The 15,355-nt window shown below is 37.7% G+C and overlaps 1 long non-coding RNA gene across 1 annotated transcript in view; it reads left to right on the top strand.

Annotated features, from left to right (window-relative positions):
- LOC116539744 overlaps positions 1 to 12,699 on the top strand; it is a 38,674-nt gene extending 25,975 nt beyond the window's left edge. The window contains exons 3-7 of the long non-coding RNA XR_004264164.1: positions 1,517 to 1,739; positions 2,811 to 2,861; positions 4,318 to 4,473; positions 6,537 to 6,676; positions 11,833 to 12,699. This is a non-coding gene — a long non-coding RNA (uncharacterized LOC116539744). The remainder of the gene's footprint in view (positions 1 to 1,516; positions 1,740 to 2,810; positions 2,862 to 4,317; positions 4,474 to 6,536; positions 6,677 to 11,832) is intronic.
- Positions 12,700 to 15,355: the final 2,656 nt, after the last annotated feature.

The following is a 15,355-nucleotide window of genomic DNA, read 5'->3' as shown; positions in this document are numbered from 1 at the left end:
AATATATTTATATATATAAAACATATATCAAAAAGATTAATATTTATGTGTATGTACGTATGCACCTATAGTTAGGTCTTTCCCTAGATCCTGCATCTCTGATTCAATCCAGACAACAGCCTGGGCTCTGTGGCTTTTTATAAAAAGTTATTTTTATGGATATATGGTAGGTGTAAATATTTATGGAGTACATGAGATATTTTGATAGTGGTATGTAATGTGTAATTATCACATCGGGGTTAATACGGTATACATTATCTCAAGCATTTGTCCTTTTTTGTGTTATGATCAATTTAGTTATATTCTTTTAGCGTTTTAAAATGTACAATAAATGACTGTCAACTGTAATCACCCTATTGTGCTATAAAATACTAGGTTTATTGATTGATTGATTGATGTTTAATTTTTTCAGAGACAGGGTCCTGCTCTGTTGCTCAGGCTAGAGTGCAGTGGCATGAATATAGATTATTGCAGCCCCTAACTCCTGAGCTCAAAAAATCATCCCACCCCAGCTTCCTGAGTAGCTGGGACTACAGGCACGGTCACCACTCCTGGCTAATTTTTAAATTTTCTTTTGTAGAGATGGGTCTTGCTATGTTGCCTAGGCTGGTATCAAACTCCTGACCTCAATCGATCCTTCCTCCTTGAGCTTCAAAGCGCGGGGATCACAAGTGTGAGCCACCATGCTCAACCTTTAAATAGAAGATCTCATTCATTCTCTCTAACTGTATTTTTGTCCCATTGACCATCCACTCTTTATCCCCAGCTACCCTTCTCAGCCTCTGGTAGGCATCATTCTACTCTCTATCTCAGTAAGTTCAATTGTTTTAATTTTTAGTTCCCACAACTGGATGAGAACATATGAACTTTGTCTTTTAGTGCTTGGCTTATTTCACTTAACATATTGACCTCCAGTTCCATCCATGTTGTTGCAGATGACAGGACCTCATTCTGTTATTACAGCCGAGTAGTACTCCACTGTGTGTATGTACCACATTTTCTTGTGTGTTGATGGAAACTTAAGTTGCTTCCTCTGTTGTTTCTTAAGGAAAGGCATAATTCAAAATATTTTGGAGGTTGAATCAATACTGAAGCCTGGGAGGCAAATTACACATTGAATAAAATACAATTTATTAAATATTTCTGACAAAGGCTGATACTATAAAGTGTACCATAGACATGGATGAATTTATTTCAATGAATAGGTAAAATTATCTGAAGAAGAGAAACCCCAGGGTGAGATTTAGAGCATTATATTTAGATAATAATATTACATTTTTTATTTGCATTAATACTGATGAAACCCTCAGTAAGAGGCATTCGTCAGAATCCCTGTAGTACCCTTGAGCAGTCTGAGACATTCCATTACCTGGAATATGACAGTCAAGTGAGAAGTTGGAACAGCCTATCCTTTTCTGAGAGAACAAAGGTGTGAGGGAGAATGCTCAGAACATTTGGTTCAATCTCAGCAACACTGAAACTGTTCTGCTGTTTACTCTTTTATTTGTTCCCTCAGGAGAGGCCACCTTTAAACAAATCTTACAGAGAAGAAGTGTGTTTTCCTTCACTTCAGGGATCCTAAACGAGAGAAGGTGTGGGACCAGAACTGGACCACAGAGGCTCCAACAAGCCGCCTCTCCCTCTCCACACCCCACTCGGTCCTAAGACTCCGGAGGCACACATCAGACTCCCAAAGTCAGGAAGTGGGGGATGTGAGGTAGTTTGACAATTCTCCCTTGGTAATTCTAATACGCCTTCTTTCACCTTCCATTTCTCACTCCCTACTCCCTCCTGAAAAGTAATTAAGAACATAACTCAGCCGGGCGCGGTGGTTCAAGCCTGTAATCCCAGCACTGTGGGAGGCCGAGGCAGGTGGATCACGAGGTCAAGAGATCGAGACCATCCTGGTCAACATGGTGAAACTCCCTCTCTACTAAAAATACAAAAAATTAGCTGGGCATGGTGGCGCGTGCCTGTAATCCCAGCTACTCAGGAGGCTGAGGCAGGAGAATTGCCTGAACCCAGGAGACGGAGGTTGCGGTGAGCCGAGATCGTGCCATTGCACTCCAGCCTGGGTAACATGAGTGAAACTCCGTCTCAAAAGAAAAAAAATAAAAAAAAAAAAAATAAATAAATAAAAAAACATAACTCTTCTATGCTGAAAAAGGTATGCAGTTAAAATCTTTAGGAATTTATGTTGGGAAAAGGTGCTGGGCTGGAAAATGTAGCCTTATGCATATCTGAATATATATGTCATAGATTTTCAGTAGACCTAAGAGCTGTTTTAAAAACGGGTTATGTTCCTTTAGGAGTACATCCAGACGATGGGCAAGTGCATGTGTTTTTGGTTGTCCCGGGAGACCTAAGGGTGTGCTTCCACTGCAGCCGCTTTAGTTTCACTGAAGTAGTGCAGAGCTGAATGACTTAGATTCCAAACATACCGGTTTGTTCAGCTAAGTGAGACATATTAGCAATTAATGGATACGTTTGCATTTATAGACAGTCTAGTAGATTTTGATGCCATCTGGAATTATGCTTACATTTTTTTTTCATTCTGTTTATTGTAATTGATAAGATACTGCCTTATACACAGTCCTTTCTGGCACTAAGTGTCGTTGCTTTTAATATGCAAATCTAAGATACTTTCGTGTTATCACATATACTTCTTAATGCAAAGAAACTGATTTCTGGTACGTTTTGTATGTTCCCAAATGAACAAATGACATTTAGACTTCTGGCTGCTGTCCTTTACTTTCCTATTTGTGAAAGAAGTTACTTTAACAATTCCTTTTTTTTTTTTTTTCCAATAGAGATGGGGTTTCTCCATGTTGGTCCAGCTGGTCCTAAACTCCCGACCTCAGGTAATCTGCCTGCCTCAGCCTTCCAAAGTGCTGGGATTACAGGCGTGAGCCACCCATGCCCGGCCAACAATTTCTTAATGCTACCGCTACAAGTTAATGTCAAGAACCTCTATCTGCACACTCTTCTTAAATTCCTTGATCATTAGTTGCATTGAATAATATCTCTTGCCATAATCACTCTTTCCCAGTTATTAAGAATATCTAAAATACAGGACAAACTTTTACCACAAACTGGGATGAAGAAGGTCAATTAGCCCAAAGATCTCAGGGTGTGTTTATCAAACATTAAGCATGCAGGCTGTCAGAACTCTTAAATAATCTGTGACTGTCAAATTAATGTAACCAAGCACAGCCTATTATTCTCCCACAGGACCACATTCAAAACTGTGGAATGATGCATCATATTTCAAGTCTCATAGCTTCCCTATTGCCTTCACTTCCATCCTCCTCAAGGTCCCTACTGGAAGCATCTCTGTCATTGGTTTCTCTCCTGAAGCTTGTTTTCATGTGCTGCTGACACTAAACTTTAGGCCAGGCAAAGGACTTCCTCTGAACCATTCCAGCAGAACTGCCGTTGTTCTATGACCCTATTGGAAAGCCATATAGAGACTATTAGCTGCCTTCCACCTTCCTTGTTCTGTACCTTTAAACATATGACAACCCAATACCCCTACCCCTACAATCTCCTTTTCCATTTCCTTAGATAAATTTCTGAGATGGTCCTTGAGAATTTATCGGTAGTATATTTTTACACCTTAGTCCATTATATACTGAGGTGGTTTTGTTTATGGTGTTTTAAATTGAACATGGTAAATATAATGTCTAAGGATGATGAAGAAAATGGGAGAAAGTGGCTTAATCTGTAGACTGAGGAATGTAGAGATTTCATTTTATACAGCAAAATAAGGAAAATTTCTAAGGAAAAGTAATTTAGAAAATAGGATAGAAAGTCTAAATTAATATCATGGTGTAACAAAAAGTTTAGATTTCGATAAAAGTCATCCCAACATCACATCCTTTAGAATGTGACACACAGAATCTTTTGGAGAAAGGTCAGTTCAAATTTGCACAGAGCTTAAGACCCCAAGTACTTTTTATTTTGATGTTCGACATTGTTAGAATATCTTTCAACACTGAAATAGCCTTCATGTTTGAGTTTTAACTGGTGACAGCCTCTTCTGGGGCAGGGTTGGCTCTGGGCATTCTATATGTCTGACTCAGCCACTATAGCATTGTGTACATGCCTTGGGATTAATGACTAAGACTTTAAATATGAAATAAAAAGCTATAACATTGGGGGGCCACAGCAACAGTGACTTGGGACAAACATAGCTGAGGCTAACCCTGGGAGCTGAGACTTTGCTTTTCCCTGTACACTCTGAAAAGCTACCATCTGATCAGAAGAGATATCACTGCTGCAGTGAATAAGGTCAGAATCTAATCTCCTGTTTCACAGCAGCACCATAGGGCAGTGACACCACCTTCTGCAAGAAGAGAAACTCTGAACCAATTACAACAATATCATTTCTGTGTCGAAACATAAGTCATTGGAAACCCACTGCAACCATGCTTCTGTAATAGCAGCTGGAACCTCCAATTCTAGAAAGAAAAGGTAATAATTCCTCTTATAATAAAACCTCAAAAATTAATTTCTTATTAGAAAAACTATCATTTATGCTAATACCACAAGGATAAAATTTCCTAAATGATAAGTCAAATGGAAAGATAATTGTTATCTGCAAATATAATTTTTTTGTACCTGTTCACATGATCATATATATATATAATTTTTTTTTTTTTTGAGATCGAGTCTCACTTTGTTGCCCAGGCTGGAGTGCAGTGGTGTGATCTCAGCTCACTGCAGCCTCTGCCTCCCAGGTACAAGCAATTATCCCGTCTCAGCCTCCCAAGTAGCTGGGACTACAGGCAGATGCCACCATGCCTCGCTAAATTTTGCATTTTTTGGCAGAGACAGGGTTTCATCACATTGACCAGTCTGGTCTCAAACTCCTGGCCTCAAGTGATCAGCCTGCTTTGGCCTCCCAAAATACTTGTATTACAGGCGTGAGCTACCATGCTTGGCCTCATGAACATGTTAATTTGTAGACAACATGTAAAAATCAAATCATAAATCAACTTCTTTATGTGGAGAAAAAATGCTAAGAGTAGTAATTTTTTTCACTGGGTGGAAGGACAGACAAGATAACTTCTAAGGCATTGCTAATTAAGTAATCTAAACATTAGGCCTGAAATTTATTGATTTCTATATCTATATGCATTAGTCTCTGAGAAGGCTTGCCCAAAATGGGAGACTCCCTTGATTTGGGACTTTTCACTTGGCTACAAGATAGATTGTAACATCAAGCATCACCACCGCCTGGCCAAGTACTAGCTATAAAAAATCTCATAGAGCTTTCTAATTAGGGGTTCTATAAATGCTCAAGTGATTGATATGCAGCAGCTATCTGTACTGGGAGTTGCATGGGATGGTTCTTGGTTTGTTGGTCCAGGCCCCAATGTTTGTTTAGATTCAGTAGCATCAATATAACTTGCCAACATAAAGTGTTTCCAACTATGTACCATGCTCCTTCCCACATACACACTGTCTAGCTTGAGGCTGCTGAGCAGGCGTGTGTGTCAAATATTGATGCCAATTCACACAAACTTTGCAAAAGAACCACTTTTTCATTGCCCTTTAAGGAATGTTGAAGTAACATATATGTAGCTTTGAGGAGGAGGCAGGCACATTCAAGGTCATGAAGAGGATTGACAGCCACAGATAGGTACTCATGAGAACGAGATGTAAATCATCAAGCAGGATATACTCAGGAGGCACTGTCTAGCATAGATAAGCATTGCGATTGTTATTTAATATGGAAAAAATATAAGAACAAAGCCTGATAGATATAATCTTAACCAAGTGATCAGAGTTAAAATCACCAGAGATAAATCACATTAATATCATCTGTCCTCTGACATGATACAATGAAAAAAATGCTTCACCTTGTGGATTTCTTTGTAAAATACTCAACCTCAGTGTAATCATAAGAAAATGTGAGGCAAATGCAAAATGAAGGCCACTCTACAAAATGCCCAACGAGAACTCTGGAAACCTCACTGTCACACACTGTGACTTTAACAGAGAAGTATTGTTCCTAAGGGTGAATGAGCACATTCGAAACATGGTGAGGAAGGAATGAAGATGGCAGATTCTTTTAGTAAAGGAATGAATAAATTGTTAGAATTATTAAAAATCATAACAAAATTATCACCAATCTTTGTAACACTACATAAGAAGAATTCTGAGTCATGAAAATGACTGTTCTCAAAATATATTCTCCTAATATACCACTGCCATCCTTCGAAAATGAAGCCCAAAGGATCATGAAGCCAAACACTGTGATTTTAAAACAAAATTCTTCAAAAAAACTTTAGAGAAGTCACTAAATATTCCAGGTAGACTCTTAAAGGAACTGACCAAGTATGATGGTAGAAACCATGTTTATGCTCAGTGAACTTTGTGGATTCTCTAAGCTGTTTTTTTTTCTGAAAATGTTATGTTATGACATCATGTAAAATATGTGTAACAAAAACACTGACGGCAAAGAATCAAAACAATTTGGACAGATAACATCTTTGAGACAAGCTGGTATTACTTGTGTTTGAGAATTACAGAGGGAAGGAAGAAGAGATGGGTCACTGGTGTCTTCCTACAACTTCATAAATCTGCTGATAGTTGCCAAATTTGGAAAGTCGTGTGAAAAGAGATGGGCAGAGTAAGAAAGATCAGAGGACATCTTTGACAGTCACTTCTGGTAAGAGCTTTGGAAAATCTGCTCATTTGAATTCTAGACAATGTGATACAGAAGGTTTTGTGCCTGGCAATTTTATCTGAAATCAAGAAGGAAAAGAAGCCCCTACTAAATCTTTGACAAATTGTCCTATGTCAGTGTGCTCACAAATTGCGGAAGAGATTTCTTTCACCAGCTGTGGAAATGTAATATATGATAGACCACATATTAGTTTAAAGTTACAACTCAGTCACTTGAGAGACTCTTTGGAATGTTTATGCACTATGCCTATTTCTTTTCTATTTTTATGATTGGCTGGATGACTCATTTTTAGGCTACTGTCTAAGCTAGACTAAAGGTGAGCTGTTCACTAGATGAGTTGCAGCACTGGAGAGAACTGCATGTGAATCTTGGCAGTAATTTGCTAGCTGAGGAATCATGGGCAAGTCAGTTAGCTTCTCTAGGCCTCAGCTATCAGAGTAAGACAAGAATGGGTTGAGTGTTGTATGTAAGACAAACAGATATCAAGAATGATGCCAGGCTTTTGACTTGAGCAACTGGAAGGATGAAGTTGCCATTCATAGAGAAAATAGTTTGAGGCTGGGAATCAATATTTGGGGTGGGCGCTCAGTGTTGGATATATTAGATGTAAGATGTCCTTTAGACATCTAAATGAAGAGGTTGAGTAGGCAGTTGGATAAGTCTAGAAAGGGGTTGGGAGGGAGATAAATATTTGGGAGTTGAAAGCATATGGATAGTAATCAAAGTCATCACTAATATCAATAGATGCCAAAAAAGCACTAGACACAATCTAACACCCTTTCATGACAAAAACTCTCAGTTAAATTAGAAATAGAGGGAAACTTACTTAATTTGATACATAAAGAATATTTACAAAAAACTCTACAACTAAAGTAATACTTAACAGTGAGAAACTAAAAGACTCTCCACTAAGCTCAAGAACTAGACAAGGATGTACCTTCTTAATACTCCTTTTCAGCATCATACCAGAAATCCTAACCAATGAAATTAGACAAGAAAAGGGAATAAAAGTATACTTGCTGGGAAGGATGAAATAAAACTTATTTGAAGATGATATGATTGTCTATGAAGAAAATTCAAAAGAATCAACAAAAAACCTCCTGGAACTAACAAGGAATTATAGCAAGGTTGTGGAATACAATGTTAATATAAAAGTCATTTGCTTTTCTACATACCAGCAATTAATAAGTGGAGGTGGAAATAAAAATGCAATATCGTATATTATAGCATCTTAAAAAAAAGAAATACGTAGGTACATATCTGAATCCCCAAAAATGCACAAACTCTATGTGAGGAAAACTAAAAATATGATGAAAAAATAAAAGAGGAACTAAATAAATAGAACATCATTCCATGTTCTCTGATAGGAAGACTTAATACCATCAGCATGTCAGTTCTTTCTAACTTTCATGTATAGATTAAGTTCACTCTCAATCATAATCCCAGCAAATTATTCTAAAGTTTATTTACAGAGGCAATAGACCCGGAATACCAGCACAATATTGAGAAAGAAGAAGAAAGTTGGAAGTCTGACACTACCTGACTTCAAGATTTACTATAAGACTACAATAATCAAGACAGTGTGATAGTGACAAAAGAATAGACAAATAGATCAATGCGGCAGAATGGAGACCCCAGAAATAGACTTATGTAAATAGAGTCAACTGATCTTTGCACAAGAGCAAAGGCAATAAAATAGAGCAAAGATAGTCTTTTCAACAAATGGTGCTGAAACAACTGGACAGCCACATTAAACAAATAAGTCTGGACACAGACCTTACACAAAAATGAAGTCAAATGGATTACAGACCTAAATGTAAAATGCAAAACTATAAACTCCTAGAAGATAATGTAGGAGAAAATCTAGATGACCTTGGATATGGTGATGACTTCTTGTCTATAACACCAAAGACATGATCCATGAAAGAAAGAATTAATAAAGCCGAAAATCATTAAAATGAAAAATCTCTTCTCTGTGGAAGATAATATCGAGGGAATAAAAAGATAAGCCACAGATTGGGAGAAAGTCTTTGCAAAAGACATATCTGATAAACGACTGTTATCCAAAACACAGAGAACCCTTAAAACTCAACAACAACAACAACAACAACAACAAACCCAATTAACAAATGGTTCAAAGACCTTAACAGATACGTCACCAAAGAAAATATACAGATGGCAAGTAAACTTGTGACAAGATGCTCCACATCATATGTCATCAGGGGAATTCAAATTAGAACAACAGTGAGATACCATTACGCACCTATTAGAGTGGCGGACATCCAGAACACTGACAACACCAAATGCTGGAGAGGATGTGGAGAAACAGGAACTCTTATTCATTGCTGGTGGGAATGCAAAATGGTAAAGTCACTTTGGAGAAGGGTTTTCGATTACAAATTTGACGGTTTCCTACAAAACTAAACATCCTCTTACCATAAAATCCATAATCATGCTCCTTGGTATTTACCCAAAAAAGCTGAAAACTTATGTCCACACCAAAACCTGCTCATTAGTGTTTATAGTACCTTTTTTCATAATTGCCAAAACTTGGAAGCAACCAAGATGTCCTTCAGTAAGTGAATGAATAAATAAGCTGTGGTATATCCAGACAATGGAATATTATTCAGTGCTAAAATGAAAAGAACTGTCAAGCCATGAAAAGACATGGAGAACACTTAAATTCATACTACTAAGTGAAGGAAGCCAATCTGAAAAGGCTACACACTGTGTAATTCCAACTATACTATGACATTCTGGAAAAGGCAAATATATGGAGACAGTGAAAAGATCAATGGTTGCAAAGGGTTGGGGGTGAGGCAGGAAAGATTAGGCAGAGCACAGAGGATTCTTCGGGCAGTGAAGATTCTCCATATGAAGTTGTAAAGGTAGATACATGTGTCTAAACTCAGAATGTGTAACACCAAGAATAAACTAATGTTAGCTGTGGACTCTGAGTGATAATGATATGTCAGTGCAGGTTCATCACTTGTAACAAACGGTGGAGGAGGCTGTGCATGAGTGGAGGCAGGGTGTTATGGGGAATCTTTGTACCTTCTACTCAATTTTGCTGTGCATCTAAAACTCCAAAAGAGGAAGTCTATTGAAAGAAAAGAAAGACTATTGGCTCTCTGACTACAGCTGTAAGACGAATTCAGTGTCATTTGCTGAAGGCTCTAGTGGTGTCCGGCAGTGTCCCATAAATGGCCAGTTCATAAAATTAAACTGATGATTAGGACAACCATTTTGAAAATATTGTTAAAGCTTCCAGTGGAGAAGTTTTTCTATAAAGACTTTTGCTGCAGTGTGGAGGCTCATTTATCTTGCTCAAAAGAAGGTGCTTGAGAGAGGCTTATCTTACAAACTGAATCGGTTTAAAATGTTAACATTCTGTGAAGAAATAACTGCATATTTCTCCTTAAAACTTGTTCTACTATATGTAAATTATTGCTTTAAATTGTGCAGAGTGAAGTGGGACTTGTTTTTTAAGAAAAGAGAGTCATTAATACTAGTCCAGAATGTTACTACGAATCTCAGTGTTACAGTAAAACATAATCATTAGCATTCAGCACAAACTTGCTTTCAAAATAGTTTCCGATTTCAAAATAAAAGGGAGAAGAGAAAGCTGAAGCTTTGTCACCAGGGGGCCCTTCCAGCTCACTTAGGTTTTATTCTTTTTCTCTTTTGAGAACATGAGAAGAAAAGACTTAAGTACCATTCAGGACACAACCTTTGGGGCCAAAAGGGTTTTCTATTTCAAGTCTATATTCCAGATCTATATTGAAATTCAAGTGGGCTCAGAAAGCCAATGTTTGTTTTCTAAAAAGGCAGACAAAACGGTTCCTGGTGGCCTGCCCAGCCTTCAGATTCTGGTGTCAGCCCCACAGCAGAGCAGCCCCAAGTCTCCAGGGTACTGCAAACGCCAGACCAAGCCCCACTTAGCTGCACAGGTGTTGAAGAGGTTTGCTGCAGTATGCATTGCCACAGCCAGGACAAAGGAAGCAGGGAGAAAATGGTAACTATGCAGAGATTTCCAAGCAATTGAAAATAAGAAAAATGTATATAAACTTTGCTTCTTAAGTTCAGTGGTACCTAGTGTTGATATAGGAGTTAAGAAGAAATCACTTAGGCAGATAGAAAGGGTATAGGAGTCCTCGGTAAGGCTTTTCTTTTTAATGAAAAGCAGCCCCAAATAATTTTCTGACAAAGAGCAGCCTGTAAAGTCGAGCTGCAGCCATAGACAAGCAAGCTGGGGGCTTTCACAGGTGAATGCTGGCAGAAACTAAGGGCTAGACATGTTCAAGATGACTGTTCCCTCTTCCCTTCTCTTTATAGTATATCGTATATATATACTATATACTTTATAGTATATAGTAAGGTGTATAGTAAGAAGCAGACAAGATGGCGCAGATCAACTGGAAAGCCCATTTGCATAATAAGATTAGGGTGAGGTGACCAGCCTTTCCTGTGCTGTGTTAACGTCATACCTGATCAAACCAATCTGTGAGCCCTATGTAAATCAGACAGCGCCTCCTCAAACCGGACTATAAAATTTGGGCACATCCACCACCTGCTGGTCCTTTCCGCTTGGAGACCCCTCTTCTCTATAGAGAGAGCTGTTTCTCTTTCTCTTCTACCTATTAAACCTCTGCTCCTAAACTCTTTGTGTGTGTCCATGTCCTACATTTTACTGGCACATGATGATGAACCCCAGGGTATATACCCAGACAGCATAGCTGCTTTCCTCTTAAGATGATTTTTATTGTTACATAAATTATGTAACCCATAAGATGCATGTAGCATTATGATCACTATTTTATTTATGTAAAAACCAAGGCCCAGATTAATTTTGCAAAGATCTGGCTGCTGTAGGATTTAAACATATGGTATTTCTTACTGAGGTATAACTAAAATACAGTAAAAATTTCAAATCTTAAGTATATAGCCCTGAAACTTTTTAGAAATATAACTTTCTAATTTTGTAACCATGAGTAAAATCATTACCTTAAAAGCAATAAAAACTGGGTTCTTTAGCCAAAGATAGAGCACTCACAGTGAAAAAGATAATAATATTTTCATCATTTACCTAAGAACAATTATTTTTTGAGCATAATTTCCATTGCCTTATGCATTCACAGAATGTATGCAGTAAACATTGCAAGCCAGATTAATAGCATGGATGAAGAAACTGACCAGGTGTGAAACTCTCTTTGTTCTTATCTCCCTATTAAAGATATTCATTGAGCTCCTTTTTCAGATCAAGTTCTTTTTTTTTAAGTCAAAGGATTTTGAGACAGCCAAGTTGGTGGATATGAGTGGTTCCTAAATAGTGCTTCATATTAATGTGACTAAAGATCTGAACATACTGAACTTTAAACAACAGAGGAAGAAACAGAACTAATTTGTTCAAAGAAATGCAGGTATTCAGGCTGACACTCAGTATGTGGATTGACTAGAGCTACTAGAAAGCTGAATTTTCTTCCATCACTTGAATGTTATACCTCATTCAAGTAGAACATTGATTTTAGAAAATTTCAACAGTTTCCGCTAAAAACAAAGCCACAGTTTCAAAGATGATTCAAAGTTTTTGAGTGTCAATTATCTTCAATTTTTTGCAAGTATATTTCTTGAGCTAGAAGCTGTGTGAATTATCAGGTACCCATCTTTGAAGGAAGAAAGGAAAATCTTTAAATTCCTAGAATTTTACTTTTTGAAATGAGTATATTAATCCTAGGAATATCCTTATGTTTTTGGAACATTTAAGCAGACTGTAGACCTAAGTCCATGGCTTATATGTTCTCTTGCATGAAATTGATGAAATCAAAGTAAAAGCTAATATGACTTATAAAAAAAACCTTGAGTCACAAATGAGATATTCTCTAATAGAATTCATTTCTATGTACCTGCCACCAGGCCTCAAAAGTATTTGCCTGTTAATATTTTGGTTAAACATTTTTTTTTTTTTGTAACGTGACACAGTCTTGCTCTGCTACCCAAGATGGAATGCAGTGATGCAATCCTAGCTAACATAACTTCAAACTCCTGGGCTCAAGGGATCCTCCACGTCAGCCTCCCAAATAGCTAGGACTACAGGTATGTGCTGCTAAGCCTGGCTCATTTTTTTTTTTCTTTTTTTGAGACAAGGTCTCACTAATGTTGCCTAGGCTGGTCTTGCAGTCCTGGCCTCAAGCAATCCTCCTACGTCAGCCTCAGGAAGCAGTGAGGTTGCAAGCATGAGCCACTGCACCTGGCCTAATATTTTCAATAAGCTTTATCAAAGTTAAACTATGAACAATATTGGTCTTATACTATAAACTTTTGTATGCATAAATTCAATTAAACTTTTTGAACCACTCTGAATTGTTTATAAAATTCTATTATCAAGTCCATGAAAACATCCGAAAGGCTTTGCTGACAAAGGATTTTTGGTTGGGTAGCTCACTGTGAAAGACATTTGTCTGTCTTCAGTGAGAAACTGTTTTTCCTTGGATAAGTTGCTTTATACATTCAATACAATTTAAGTCATCAAACATTATACTGTTCTTTGTCCTCAAGAACTAGTATATGTAGTTCTAATTAAGAAACGCCATTGAAGAGCTTCTAGGAAGTTTCTACATTTGAGCAATCTTGAAACAAGAATACCTACATTTAAGTGAAACATGAGTTATAAGCCCTGAGTTGGGGAAAGCATCCTGTAACCTGTAACTTGAAGATGAATTTTGAGTAGTAAAAGGGATGTGTAAAATTGGAACAAAGCAGGATCAGGAACTTGAGGAAAGAATCATTCATTTAAGCAGCTGTAGCTAGTGATCAAAGAAACAAAATTGTCTAAAAGAACAAAAAATAACGCATGCTCAATCTCAAGCTAACTATCAGCATAAATGAGTTTGCAGATAAATCCCAGATTTTCAGTCTATGTGAACACAACGGAATAACTGCTTCTAAAAGGAATCATGTATTTATTTTTCACACTTAAAGACCCACAAGCCAATGAATATCATATTACTAATGTAAAATAAAATTTCTCCAAATGCATTTTTGAGGATATTTTTGTTTATATCCTTTTAGTTTTTAAAGGCAATTTTATATGAATCTTGGGATGACTAAATTGTTTGCTATTGAATCTTTCTATAAATTTATCCCTTTTCCGCAAATGGTTTTTCTAAATGTCATAACCCTACATTAATTTATTCTGTAAATGTTTACTGAGCACTTACTAAAAGCCAAGACCTATGTGTTAGGATTAGAGTGATAAATCATATACATTTTATTCTTTTTTTTAATTGCATTTTAGGTTTGGGGGTACATGTGAAGAACATGCAAGATTGTTGCATAGGTACACACACGGCAGTGTGATGTGCTGCCTTCCTCCCCATCACCTATATCTGGCATTTCTCCCCATGCTATCTCTCCTCAACTCCCCACCCCCCACTGTCCCTCCCCTATTTCCCCCCTACAGACCCCAGTGTGTGATGCTCCCCTCCCTGTGTCCATGTGTTCTCATTGTTCAACATCCACCTATGAGTGAGAACACATGGTGTTTGATTTTTCTGTTCTTGCTGATATCCAGAATCTACAAAGAACTAAAACAAATTTACAAGAAAAAAACAAGCCCATTCAAAAGTGGGCATTTTACTCTTATAGTTGTAGAATTTGGTTTGGTGTGGTTGTGTTTAACTTGTGCTCTGAGAAATGCTGACGGTTTTAGGAAATCCCTCAAGAGACAATTGGTAGAGGTAAGTGAGATGGGAAGTGATGGGCTGGGAGTTCCTATTCTGTCTCTTCTACAAACTTCATTCAGTTGCACATTTTCTTTTATCCATTAGCTACTTAGGAAGATTTCAGTTGCATAAAAGATCCTGATGCCAAACCAGTGTGAAATCCACAATCTAGTTAGTCTAACTATTCCCAATAAGTTCTACCTTCCCCAGTCGCTTTCATTTTTCACTTATTTATTCAATAAACACTCCACATTAGGGATTGTGTTGAATGTTACCATGGATTATAAGACATTGTCATTGCATTCTTGAAGTTTAAAAATCAAACAGTATTTTATCTGCTTTCAACTACCATACAATAAGGGGTACTGGGGTGACCCCTGCCAGGTTACAGCTATTCTGTGAAACCACTTCCAAAATTCCTGTGCTACTGAATTAAAGAGCATACTCCTGGGCCAGTGGAGAGACTTTCGGGGACAGTAGTTGCTGTGCACACGTGAGAACTATGGAGTATTTCCTACCTTGCCAGTCAATGGTACTCATCTTTTGTCATGTAGTACCATCTATTCATGCATAATACATGCCAGGGATTTACTGAGATTTTGGCCCTCAAGATGAAGTAGAACTAAAATCAGTTTCCAGGGATGAGCAATTCCTTCTGTATTAGTCCTAACTCCATTTCCCATGGTTGGTTGCAGCAGGTCATTGTGTTAGGACGGCCAGGCTGAAGTCTGCAGCTCTGCCATCTCACAGAGCGCCTTATTTACTGTCCTTAGGTTTGGGTACATGTTTGCAGGACTGACCTGAATAGGAACAGAGGTCTTTGCCACACAGATTTTTGCGCTGTTTATTAAGGTTCGTGAGTCAGCACCTAATTGGCGATTGCCCTTTATGTCATGCCTGATGGGGGAGAGGGATAAAGTTCCTTTATTGGCCGGGTGCG

Source organism: Sapajus apella, unplaced genomic scaffold (assembly GCF_009761245.1).
Source record: "Sapajus apella isolate SASKATOON/1434 unplaced genomic scaffold, GSC_monkey_1.0 scaffold132, whole genome shotgun sequence".
In the NCBI taxonomy this organism is placed as follows: Eukaryota; Metazoa; Chordata; class Mammalia; order Primates; family Cebidae; genus Sapajus; species Sapajus apella.
This window is presented reverse-complemented; position numbering and strand designations above follow the sequence as displayed.